Source organism: Rattus rattus, chromosome 16 (assembly GCF_011064425.1).
Source record: "Rattus rattus isolate New Zealand chromosome 16, Rrattus_CSIRO_v1, whole genome shotgun sequence".
Classification (NCBI taxonomy): domain Eukaryota; kingdom Metazoa; phylum Chordata; class Mammalia; order Rodentia; family Muridae; genus Rattus; species Rattus rattus.
Genome location: NC_046169.1, coordinates 42,919,946 through 42,933,240, shown reverse-complemented (window position 1 = coordinate 42,933,240; position 13,295 = coordinate 42,919,946). Strand labels below are relative to the sequence as shown.

Below are 13,295 nucleotides of genomic sequence, written 5' to 3'. Positions count from 1 at the left end.
CTGATAAATCATATTTCCTTTGGCTTTCCTGGCGTCAGAGCAGTTGTGTTCTTTCAAGGGTCCTATCTTGTCGTCTTTCCTTTGTTTGTTAGGATCCAGGGGGAGGAGAAGCAGACCTTCACGGTCAGTGCAGGTTTTTTTCAGGTCCCTGGGAGACCTTAGGATGGTTAATTGCTAGAATTATTTATTTTCTCAGCTGTAGTTGGTGGCTTCACAACTACCTATCAAACAGGCTTCCATTCCGCTAGTGACAGGTCTGCACCCTTGCTGTCACCAGAATGCCTCCAGTTAGGTGGGCTTTTGTTGCTCCTCAAATTTGAGAGGGACCGAGGTTCCCTGGCTGTGATTTCAGGCTGTGCCATGTCTGGAGACAGACAGAGGTGCCTCCTGCTTCCCAGGGTGGGTGCGGATGGCTGCTCTGTCTCCCGACCCTCTCCATTCTGGACCTCTCCATTCTGCTTTTGTTGTTCATGAATCTGTCGTCCCTTCCTCCCTCTTTCTCTCTCTCTCCTGATCTGTTTAGTTGGCTTTCTCTCTCTATAGTATCCGAGATCTATAAAGAAAGAGGTCTCTCTGTTGGCAGTTGTAAGAGCTCCAGGATGTGACTTGGGCATCCTTCCATGTTTGTTGAGGGTTTGTGCTGTGCAAGGCATGTGGGAAAGGAGAAGGAAGGTAGGTCCTTGTTGCACACGTGTACTTGAGAGAAAATAAAAACCTAGTGGCAAGAGCCGTTCTAAGAGGGAGGCGAAAACCAAAGGCCCGTGCCCCTCCGTCTCTCACACACTAACTACTGACGTTCAGTGTGTATGGTGTGGCCGGTTGTTACTCTGAATATTTGCTTACTCATGTGGTACCAAAGCATAGGAGAGAGAGAGGGAGGGAGGGAGGGAGGGAGGGAGGAGGGAGAGAGAGAGAGAGAGAGAGAGAGAGAGAGAGAGAGAGAGAGAGAGAACATGAACAAATACTTGACTGTTAACCGTGTCAGTGATGCAGTCCCATCCAAGTCTGTAGGTGTGGTTCTCCCTGCTCTCTGAGGGACAACACTGAGGAGTTGGGCCTTGTCTGCATTTTCATTCATCTTCCTGGAGATGATGGTGATTTCCTCAAGCACGGGATCCTCCAGGCTGGCTTGACCATTACAGGATGCTTGTGTGATAATTCAGAATCCATTAGTCTTAAAGTCACCCTCCTGATTTAATTATGGCCCTTAAAGGAGCCGTACTTCTCCATGACCAAAGATTTAAGAATGATAATGTTCAGACCAGCCAGCTCTTTGAACCAGTTCTTTAAACACAGCCATTAATTTCTTCATCTATACGGTAAGAGGATTCAGCTTTCCAAGCCTCTCTCTCTCTATGGCTTTATGTTTTTATCCTTCAGTTAAGGAACATTTCACAAATCGCACGTTTTGTTCAAATCCTTGTTTGTACCAATGCCTCCACCAACATATGAATTTCTTTTCCCACTGAATAGAGCTTTATATCTTCTGGGCTTAATCTGAAGATCAATCGGGGTATAATAATACCCCCTCAATTACCCAACTAACGGAGATGAACTGTTTAAACAAAGCACCATTTTGTTCATTCTGGGATCCAGTGCTGGGTGGCCGCAGTTTCCTCCCAAGGACTCTCCTCAGGTCAGCCTCTGTCTGGCACAGTGTTCCCTCAAGGCTGCCACCAGCCAGGCTCCCACTGAATCTCCTCAAGTCAGAGTCTGACACTGTTCTCCCTTGACTCTGCCACCAGCCAGGCCGTGTTTGACCACAGTCTGAGGCTTTGTCTGCAGAGCAGAGTGAGTTTCACCTGAAACGCTGTGCACCGTTTACATTCGGTGAGGTGCAGTTAGCAACTGTAGGGTGAGAGCTGTGTAGTGGGTGTGGTTTTGGTAAAGAAGAGACAGGGCTTGCTCGATTGCTAGGTCACCCATTCTGTACTATGCATGTGCCTTGGACTGGGCATCTCAGGACATGACATTTACATGTTCTCTACTAACCTCATCCTTGGGCTTCCGAGGTAAGGCCTTCACTTTCTTCAGCAAGGCTCTGTAAGTCTGGGGTTGTGCATAGCAATAGTCAGGGAAAACGCTTGGCGGGGTAAGGTGCTCATGAGGCGTAACAGAGAGGGAGAGCGGGTGGAGACTGGGGGGTTCCTGAGAATCACTGCACAGCCAGCCTGCCCCACCTGTGAGCTCGGCATTCAGGAGGAATCCTTTTACAAAATAAGGTGGCTGGAATGGAGAGACGGCTCAGCTGTCTAGAGCACTGGCTGCTCTTGCAGAAGGTCCTGATTCAGTTCCCAGCACCCACATGGGGACTCACAACCATCTATAATAACATTTTCAGGGCATCCAATGCCCTCCTCTTGTTTCAGTGGGTACTAGGGACATATATGATACAGAAACATACATGCAGGCAAAATAGTCATACACACAGGGTATAAATAATATTTAAAGATCAGATGAGGCTCGTTGAACAAGATACCCAGCATTGACCTCTGGCGTCCACACTTGTAATGGGTATTAGCAGGAACATAACACCCCTGATATAAGCATACACACAAAAATAAATGTAGTGCTTTGTAGAAATGGTTATATACTCAGTCTGTACTCAGTCATTCTGTCACAGTGAAAGTTCAAAGAGGTGTGCTGTGTAAGACCGGGCAAGACACAGAATTATGTATACGTAAAATGTTCATTTATCTCTCAAGATGGGTGCATCTCGCTGTAAAGAAATGCATTATACAGAAAGCCAGGTTTCAGCTGCAGGGACTAATGAGAGATCTATTTGTAGAGGTCTGAGCAGAATCAGGAAGCTGACTGAACAGTGAGCTCTCTGGGGACAGCATCACTGCGGGGCTGGTGCCACTTCCTCAGCTGGAGATGGATGGAGAGCCCTGGCACGAAGCTCCTCCTCAGGGAGTCTGTGGAGAAGCTGAGTTAGGAGACAACAACAAGTCAAGCCAGGCATCAGTGAGGCAGGGAGTGCCTCCCTCCCAGCAAAGTGAGCCGGGGGTTGGGGGAGGAGAGCTGGGTTATCCGTTCATAAAGGGAACTGGTATGGCAGACTGTGGAAGGCACTTAGCATGGTCACCACTGAAAGGACAGCTGTCAATTAACAGTAAATTGAACTTCCAAACAGAATAAAGTACACCCCTGAATATACATGAATCCTTCTATTCTTGTGCGTGAGAATTTATTCTGCAAGCACTTCACAGATAATGATTTCCACTCTGCCTTTCGCATCCCTTCAGGAGAGAGAGTTGTATATAATTGCTAAAAGCCGAGCCTAGCTCCAGAGATTTGTTTCCTTCTGTAAATCCTCATTTTATTCAAGAAAAGGAGATGCGCTAGTGGTGTTGACATTTCCTTTAAAGCTGATGAAAGATATTTTAAATTAAGCATGAATCTTTGAAGACCTCCATGGCTCATTTTTAAAACATGACCCATTCTCTGTAGTGCGTGAACTGTGAGAAAGGAGCCTTTCTGCATATGCACTCAGTGTTTTCTTTTGAACGACTCATTACTAATGTAATTATCGGACTTGTTACAACTGATCACACACAGGATGATCTTTTTCTGTAAGTTTCTGTAATCCATGTATCTCTGATATGACATGGATCCTCATCTGCTGACTGCCTCGCCTTTATTGATAAACCAACTACCAGAGTCTTTATCCCTGAGCAAGAATTCTGTGTGAGGAATACACGCACACAGATGTGCACCAACACACACACACATGTGCACCAAACACATAAACACACACACACACACACACACACACACACACACACACACACACACACACACACACACACGGCCCTTTAGTAATTCTTGATGTATTTGTGGGTCCTAAAGATTTAGCCTTAGTGTTCAGGGCTCAGCACGCCCCCCACCTTGCTGTGGCCCCTGTACTGTCTACTCAGCAGTGCCTACTCCTAAGAAGAGGAAGAGAAAACCTGGACAGACACCTTGCCTGTCGCCTGGGTTCATTTCTAAACCCTATCACCATGGCCTCGAAAGGTTTACATTTACTATCCCAGAATTAGCTCTGTTATTTTGAGCTTTCACAAGCTCCCCCCCCCCCCGTTCCCTTTTGGTAAGAGCTTTGAAAAGCCAGGACCCTTTTTAATTCTTGATTCAGATCTGAGCTTCTGCCTGTTATTGGGGAACTAGAGTCACCCAGCAAATCAGGGCCAGTTAGAAAGAGAAAGGGCCCTCTAATTAGAATGTATCCAGGAAGATGGAGAGGCATGAGCCTGTACTGTACAGCATTGCCTGCAGGAGCTCCCAGACCCTGTGAGAAAGCATGGAAGAGTGTTTGGTTATTGTCTCTGAAGACATCAGGGGGTCCCTCCAGACCAGAGGAAGGGCAAGGTGCCCTCTGCTCTTGCCACAAGATGTCTGTTTACTGCACTGCTTGATCCCAGGCTCTAACAAGCAAAAGGAGACAGGTTGCAAAGGGATGCAAGTCGAATTCCCCCAAAGGGCACTTGCAGGTCCACTGAGCAGCCACTGAGTTCTTTTACAGGTTAACACCATAAGGTGATCTCGAGGGTAGGGTTTATTCTAGACGATAAGTGTCTTTACAGAACTTGGAACCATACTAACATATTGAAGGGTGTTTATTTTGTTAGTGTATTTTGTAGAGTCTCAAAATACACGCTGTTAAACCTTTTCAAGTAAGTCTTCGTGCTCTTTAAAATGTCTTTGCACATCCTTTCAGCACTGCCCACTGCTCTATTGGTTTAAACACTTGTCCTACTAAGCAGAGAAGTCACACAGCGCAGTGTATGCTCGCGACTCCAATGTGACTTCACAGAAATATTGTAGCATCATGTTTCCACAACAACACAGAAACATTCTTTGTAGTGTCGTAACATTACAGTAAAACACAAACAAATGGTGGGTGGGTGTGCAGAGCAGCATGTCTGCCAAGACTGGGTGACTGACTGGCATTTCAGCAGTGCACAAAGACTGGAACGTCGCAGGTCCAGGGACTGAGTACCTGTCTTGGACTGGTTCTAGTCTCATGAACAACCATTCCTTGCCCTCCTCTGTGTTGGATCTTACATCTTGTGGCTTACAGACAGAAACCTATCTGGCATGTGTGGGTAGATTTTAGCTTTATGGTTCCCCATGTAGCATTTCTCCAGTGGGGCATCCTCCTCTGTCAAGTGCAAGAAACTTGCTTTTGCCTGGGTAAACCGGTCCCATTTGGAGCCATCATCACACTACAGAGATCTGTTGAATGTTTGTTACTTTGATTGTGATTTTTTTTTTTGCACATCTGTCTTTTCTGACTGCTGTCATCTACAAAGACCAGAATGTCTTCATCCTTACATCTGTTGGCTAGAACTCTCAAAGTAAAGAAATGCTAAGAGAGGTTGTGGGAAGAAGTGAGGATGCATATGTAGACATTTAAAAGCCATTGAGAGGAAAATGATCTGCATGCTCATGAGCTTAAAGTAGCCTCATAGGATCTTGACCTGTTTACAGCATCTTGTGGTGTTCACAGGATTGTTAGGTGTTCACAGGATCTCGACATGTGTACAGGATCTTGACATGTGTACAGGATTTTGACATGTTTGTTTAAGGATCTTGACATGTGTACAGGATCTTGGTGTGTTTACAGGACTCTTGGCTGACATTGTTTCTTTGGATAGTTCATGGCTGTTAATAAACGGCATGGGGGAAACAGATCCAGTACTGGAGAAAGGTGAGTCGGGAGTAGCATTTCAACACAGAACCGACAGCTGTCACTGTGCAGTTGTGACTCAGAAAGTCCACACATCCAGAACTGAGCTGGACTACATAGAAGTATTTTTGGCAGTTAGATTAAAGTCAGCATTCCTTAGGAACTTGTGAAGTGAGAGTCATTTCCCTTGCCTCTGGCAGAGGGGAAACCTGGCTCTCCATTGACTGTACCTGTGGCTGAGGCTATCAGCACATCAAAGCCCAAGCTGGCCTCCTGGCTCCTACAGTTCCTGTTCAAAAGTGCCTTATACATTTCAATGCTCTCTCGCTGCTGTAGGCCACGTGGTGAGTGGCTTGCCCTGCCACGGCTTTTCAGCCGTAATTTTTTTCATTACCAATACTGATAAAAATAGATTTAATTAGACATGTGCAAGGGATCTAATTTTGGTTCTGGTTCTGTATTGTACTACTCAACAAGACTTGGCAATATTTTCTAGTACGCTGACAAATTCAGAGTAAAAAAAAAAAAGAGAAGTGTTGAGAAGAAGTACACAAAGGACTGTGTGTGTGCACGTGTTAATAACGGCACATAGGTTTCATTCTTTCGTGTGTGTGTGTGTGTGTGTGTGTGTGTGTGTGTGTGTGTGTGTGCCTGTGTGTATGAATGGGTTTCACCACAGAGAGCAAGAGTTATGTTCTTGAAGCATTTGCAGAAACAGCCCCTGGGCAGGCAGAGATGCCGAGGCCATTAGCACTAATGAAAAGGATCAGCAGAGACTCCCTAGATGGCTTTTGTGTGCCCTGGCAGCCCTGCATGTGACGTCAGGCGGGTGTTTTGTTGTTGTTGTTGTTGTTGTTGTTTTGCGTTGTTTTCCCCGAGTTTTGCTTCTGTGCTTGCAGGTTCCCACTTCCTCCATCTATCACTTTATGTCTTTATTACCTGCCTTTGTCCCTCCCTCCTTCCTTCCCTCTGTTCTTCCCTCCCTTCCACCATCAGTCAGTCCATCCTCTGGCTCTCCCAGGCCCCCCCCCCCCCCCCCCCTGCTGGAATTGTAGGCAGGAGCCATTGCTGGGACCATTCTGATATCAGATGGTCGTACAGGTCACACTAGGGCTCCGGTTGCAGTTAAGGTGCTGAAGTAGAGCTATGGTCAATTTGTTGCTGACTGAATTTTTGGAAGGGTTTATTTTTACTGGTGTGTATGTCAGTGCGTGTCTGCACACATGCGTACAGCTCTCCTTGGACTCCAGAAGGTTCACTAGAGCTGTAGTTACAGGATCAGAACCTGGTCCTTTGCAAGAGCCATCGCCACAGCTCCCCCCAACCCACCCCCCTGTGAGAAGGGTGCCCTTGTACTTGGTTTCGAGAGTGTTAAACAAAAAAACAGAGGAAAATAACTTTTAAGAGAGCACATAGTACCCCAGTATATGTTTTATTAGAGAAGAATACTGGCTTCTTGGAGTTGTTGGTGACAACAAAGGACCTGGGGAGGGGTTGGGGAGGGGAGGGGAGGGAAGGGGGGAGAGGGAGGGGAGGGAGTTGCTCACACATTTAGACACCATATAGCTATGTTGGCTACATGTCATCCTGGTGAGTTGGTTTCGAGGCCCAGATTTTCTCTTCTGTGTGTGTGGAGGGAAGGATAGGATGCTTTATGGAGGTCGGCCCTGGACGCTACTGTGTGTGGGCTGATGCAGTCCTGCATGCTGGTCTGGAGTCTCTGACCTGACCCTGCTGCCCTCACATCCTACCGCAGCTGAGACTTTGATGCTGGTGGAGTGGCCTGTTGTGATCTGTGATCAGCTCCCTTCTCCACGCTCGATGGCAGCAGGTAGTGCCCGCTCTTGCTGGGAACATGGTTGTCTGTCTGTCTGTCATTGGCCCTTAGACTCACTAAATTTTATCTGAGACCAGTGACTGTCACCGAATCTAGAAAGGGTTTCTGTTTTCCCCTCCGTCATTTTTCCTAGATCCTAGGAACAATGCTGAAATATATAGATGCTCTTCTTTCCTTTAAAATCTGTTAAAGGTTCGAGTGTGTGCTTGGTTCTAGAGGGCGTTGGATCCCTGGTACTATAGTTACAGACAGTTGTGATTCACCATGTAGGTGCTGGGATCTGAACTCAAGTCCTTTGTAAGGGCAGGCAGTGCTCATAACCTCTGAGCCGTCTGCCCAGCCACCAGAAGCACTTCTTCCCTGTGTCCAGTAAAATGTGTCTCATGTGAACAGAAGCAGACCCTTGGATTCTAGCTGGGTGTTGTGTCTAGCTGGAAAATTGGTGTTCGTTTCCCTTGATCTGTCGCTAAGTCGTTCGCTAATTCAGCTTACAGCCTGATTTCAGAGGCTTTCCCAGGCGAAGGCTGGTGTGAAGTTTGTGGCTACCCGTGAAGAGGGCGCCGGTTCATGCAGGGCCAGGCATGGCACCTGAGGTGGCTATTGGAGGAAAAGCTAGGCTGATTCTCAAAAGTCGTGTGGTGTTAAGTCTTAGTCGTCGTTGTGACCCATATTCTAGAATTCAGACGTCAGACACAAGCCTGTTGGTTGGTAAAATTGTGCCAAACTGTGCTTGAGCAGTGTGGTTAATGAAGCAATCTACTTATCGGAGTTATTGTCGGTATGTACGTATGTGCCCACGGGCAGAGGACCCCAGGTAACACCAGGAAGTGAACAAGTAAGAAAGAACGAGTCAAGCATTGGACCTGCCCTGGGAACTGGATGAAGCTGCACGCCCAGGGTGTCCCACATCGTAGTGTCCCACACTGTGTGTCAACCGTGGGAACTCCAGGCTCAATACAGACAACTACTTCAAAACAATACGTTCCCTGGAAGGAGGTATTTATTTCGTCTTTGGGGTAGAGAATGCGTCCTGGACATATGAAGGTATTACTGGCTTGGGACAAGGCTTTTGTTCTAATTGGAAGCTCGTCGTAGGGCCATGTTTGGCACACCAGCCAGCCCTCTTGTGTGACCATGTTTACCTTGACAGCCGCCGCTCTTGTGTGGCAGTGTAAATTGCTGATTAACTGGCTTTATGCACGCAGAGCTGGCACACCTCACCTAGAAACAAACAGAAGTGCTCTATAGAGCCAGTCAGAAGTTCAAACTGACATTTAGAAATTGTAAGCCCAGAGACTTCATGACAAGTAGTGCTGTCAGTTCAAATTCCAGATTTCTACCTAGAGACAGGACAAAGGAGCAGGGCTGATGGCCCGTGAGCTGTGTATTAGCAGATGTGCTCCGGCAATCTGAGCGATCTAAGATGTGCACGGGCCTCCTTTCACTTGGCTATGATGTTCTGGGTGGTCAGCTGTCATGGGGAAGGGGCAACCTGGCAAATGCTTGCAGCAAACACATTGTTGGTTAAATGGAAAAAAAAACCAACCTCTATTTTTGCTGTTAGGTGATCAATTTGAATGAACTGATGAGTTGAAATGCATAGAGTTTTACTTCTCAAAATACAGTTCTCCGTTAACATCAGGACAACTAAGCCACATTTCACCATCTGGAAAGGTCGACCATACAGAGCAGAGCGTGTGCTCTAAGAGTCGGCTCAAGAGGCGCCTCGTGTGGTTCAACCCAAGGAACTGAGTTTGAGCCCTGTAACCATCATTAAAAAGAAAAAAAAATCATGGTGTGGGGATTTATTATCCTAGCCCTGGGGAGGCAGAAGTAGATTTGGGATGGTGGGGCTGCAGGCTGGCCATCCCTGTCTACTTAGCAAGCTTTAGATCACTGAGAGACCCTATCTCACAAAGAAGCCAGTCAGCACCTGAGGAATGATGGCATTCTTGGTTGTCCTCTGGCTTCTCCCCTCCCCCTTCCTTCCTCCCTCCCTCTCTCTCTCTCTCTCTCTCTCTCTCTCTCTCTCTCTCTATCTCACACACACACACACACACACACACACTCCACACACACTCATACACAAGTCACACACACTTTCACACACTCACATACACTCTCACACACTCATACACACACTCACACACACTCTCACACACACTCATACACACTGATACACACACTCTCACAATACTCTCACACACTCATACACACATTCACACACCACACACACATACACACCACACACACACTCACACACTCACACACACACCACACACCACACACACACACTCTCACAACACACTCACACACACATACACACATTCACACACACACACACACACCACACATACACACACCACACATACACTTGTACACAGTCACACACTCACACACACTCACTCACATACACACACTCACACATACACTTGTACACAGTCACACACTCACACACACTCACTCTCACACACACACACACACTCACACACACTCTCACACACTCATACACACTGATACACACACTCTCACAATACTCTCACACACTCATACACACATTCACACACTCACACACACTCACTCTCATACACTCACACACACACACACACACACACACACACACACACTCACAGAGGTGCTGACGAATACAGCTGTTCCTCCCCTGACCTTGGTGTCTCCTAGCCAATAGCTTTCCTGGCTCGAGGGTTTCTACTATTTTCTTGGTAGGTTTCCCTACGGTGTAAGGAAATCATCCCCCGTAGTGGAGCTCTCGCACTAGAGAGCTTAGTCTTTCCTGTGACTCTGGAGTCCTCGGATTAATGGTGTATCAAAGTGTCATTAGATGAAATTACTGATGAAAAAAAGTTTCTGTCACTTACTTAGTGGCTTTAGGTTGCATGCTGGCTGGCATCTGGCCTTTAATTCCTGAATATACAAAAATCAATTGAATTAAAAATCTTGACCGCCAGTAACAGAAGTATGCTAGAAATAATTCCCCCAGTAGCTAAATCCATGTTTCTGTGGACAGTGGCTGCTGGGTCCATTCTCCCTCTTTACCCTTTACTTGGGAAGCACAGGGCAGGACGAGAGTCCTGAACCTGGGGCAGAACATGCGGCCTCTGCTTTAACTCCTAGCTTTATGCAATGCAGCCCACTTTCCCTAGTCAGATATAAAGTGAGGATACCTGTTTATGTATATACATTCATACATACACATATATGCATACATACACACATGCACACATACATATATACTCACACGCTCACATACATACATGTACACATACATACACACATATATACACATGCACACATGCGTTCATGTATGCATATATACATGCACACATGCATAATACATGCACACATGCATATATACACAAACATGCACACATACACACATCCATACACACATGCATACACATATGTACACATGTATACACACATAGATACATACATACACACATGCACACATACACATGCATATGTACATACATACACACATACATACACACGTGCATACATACACACATGTACACACATACATACAAACATGCATACACACACATACACATATGCATACATAGGTGCAGGCTTGTTACAGGACTAAAATGACAGGGATTATTTTGTTTATTCTTATTTTAAGTAGATAGTACAACTATATGGAACACAGAGGAGTCATAGTCCTGGCTACAGAAACAGCATGGCTGCCTGGAGTGTCATTCTGAGAAGGAAAAAAATTTTTTTAACTGAAAAAAAATATTTCGATATACTATATTCTGATCACAGCTTCCCCTCTCTCGTCTTCTCCTTACCTTCCCACCCATCCAGCTCGAGACAGGAGTAGGGCAGTAAGGAAACAGAGAGATGGCAGACACACACTCTATGTGTCTATGTGCTTGTCTGAAGCTGGCCTCAGGTGGACTGTTCACACTCTTGTTGAAATGGCACCAATGACCACAGCAACCCAGGACCTCAGCGTGTTCACTTCGCACAGCAGGAGGGAGAGCCTAGCTGGTCTCAGATGTCTGTAGGTAAGCAGTCTCAGGCTGTACACATCATGGAGGAGGAACCTGTTACAGTCCCTAGTTTTTGCACATACTGGTTACTTATTCTTAAACACTTGTAGTTGCTCAAAGTCTGTAGTTTACAGGCAGGGAGTGTCTATGACCACTCATCCTTGCAACCGTGGAAGGCTTTGATCTGCTGTTTCCTAAGGGTCTGAGGCACTGGTCCTTGACATGGCTGTGCCCATGTCAACAACACACAGTCACTCGGGTTCCTTCTGCTTCCTCCGGTTGCTATCTTGAAATCCCAAACAACCATGTCTGGGTGTTTTATATGTGGCAGCAGATAGGCCAGCAGGGTACATGCCTGTAACATGAACCCTGCACCTCCTGCCACCCCTGTCTTCATTACCACAGGGTCTCAGTGCAATAAGGCCTGGTGCCTCCTCCTGCCATTAGCCGAGTTTGGCTGTAGACACATGGGGGCTACAGTCTGCACACCAATCTGTGAATGGTGCCTGGAGCATCACATCAGCGAATCCCAAATAAAATTTAGAAGCAACAGGATTTGCAGAGAGAGACAACCAAGGAGAAGTTCTTTCTGCTTTTTAAGACAACGTCCTCATTCTGCACTGGGCCCCATGAATTATATGCCTCGGGAAATATAACCAACCTAGCCTTCTAAGTGCTTGGAATTTTTAGGACCCTATCAAGACCTCCGTGCCAAGGGTAATTGTGACGTCAAAAAGTCCTTTCTGGGTAAAGTAGAGTGGACATCGGGGTAAGAGGGAGGGCAGGTCGAGGGAGTACAGCAGCAATCCGGAAGAAATCGTCCCAGTCAGCCCATTTATTGAATCATAGTTGCCCCACAGCTAAGTTTGACTCTTCCGTAGCAGTAATTCTTAAAAAGGCTGTACAGAGAAAGGCTGGCTCTGAGGAGCAGAGGAGGTGGTAACCGGAGTGAGCCTTTGGCTCATAGGAGAGCACTGAGCAGATTTTAAACCTTGACCAGATGAAGTCAAGAGGAGAAAACGTTGGATGGGATCCCCTCTAAAATGTTCACTGAAGACGTATTGTGTGGCGTTTGCTGTTCACTCTTGAGACAAAGATTCTCCTTTCCTCGTCTTTTCCATCTCTTCTTTGTTGGAGTGGGTGTGGCCTTGTTGTGTCACTGTGGGTGGGGACGTTAAGACCCTATTCCTAGCTGCCTGGAAGCCAGTCTTCCACTAGCAGCCTTCAGATGAAGATGTAGAGCTCTCAGCTCCTCCTGGACCATGCCTGCCTGGATGCTGCCATGTTCCCACCTTGATGATAATGGACTGAACCTCAGAACCTGTAAGACAGCCCCAATTAAATGTTTGCCTTTATAAGAGTTGCCTTGGCCATGGTGTCTCTTCACAGCACTAAAACCCTAACTAAGACATACCATATGGAGAAAGTGACTCAAAACTTTTGGTGTTGTATCTAAGGAAAAAAGAAGATTGCCCAATTCAATACCGTGAAGGTTTCTAAGAGTTTCATAATTTTATGCTTAGGACTTTGACTCACTTTGAAGGACCTTATTCACATGGGATCAGGAAGAGTCAAAGGTAGTTCTTTTGCATGTTAATATCTACTTTACAAGAAGCATTTGCTGCAAAGATTGCCTTTCTCTACTGATGGATGGTCTTGGCTCGTTGGTTGAAGGCGGTAGTGTACCTGGGGCAGGGGTTGACTTCTGATTTTTCTGGTTTTGTTGTTGTTGTTGTTGTTTTCCTCCATA

The 13,295-nt window shown here is 46.4% G+C and overlaps 1 protein-coding gene across 1 annotated transcript in view; it reads left to right on the top strand.

The window, feature by feature from the left end:
- Ttc28 (tetratricopeptide repeat domain 28) overlaps positions 1-13,295 on the top strand; it is a 407,017-nt gene that overhangs the window by 160,405 nt on the left and 233,317 nt on the right. The window lies entirely within an intron of this gene.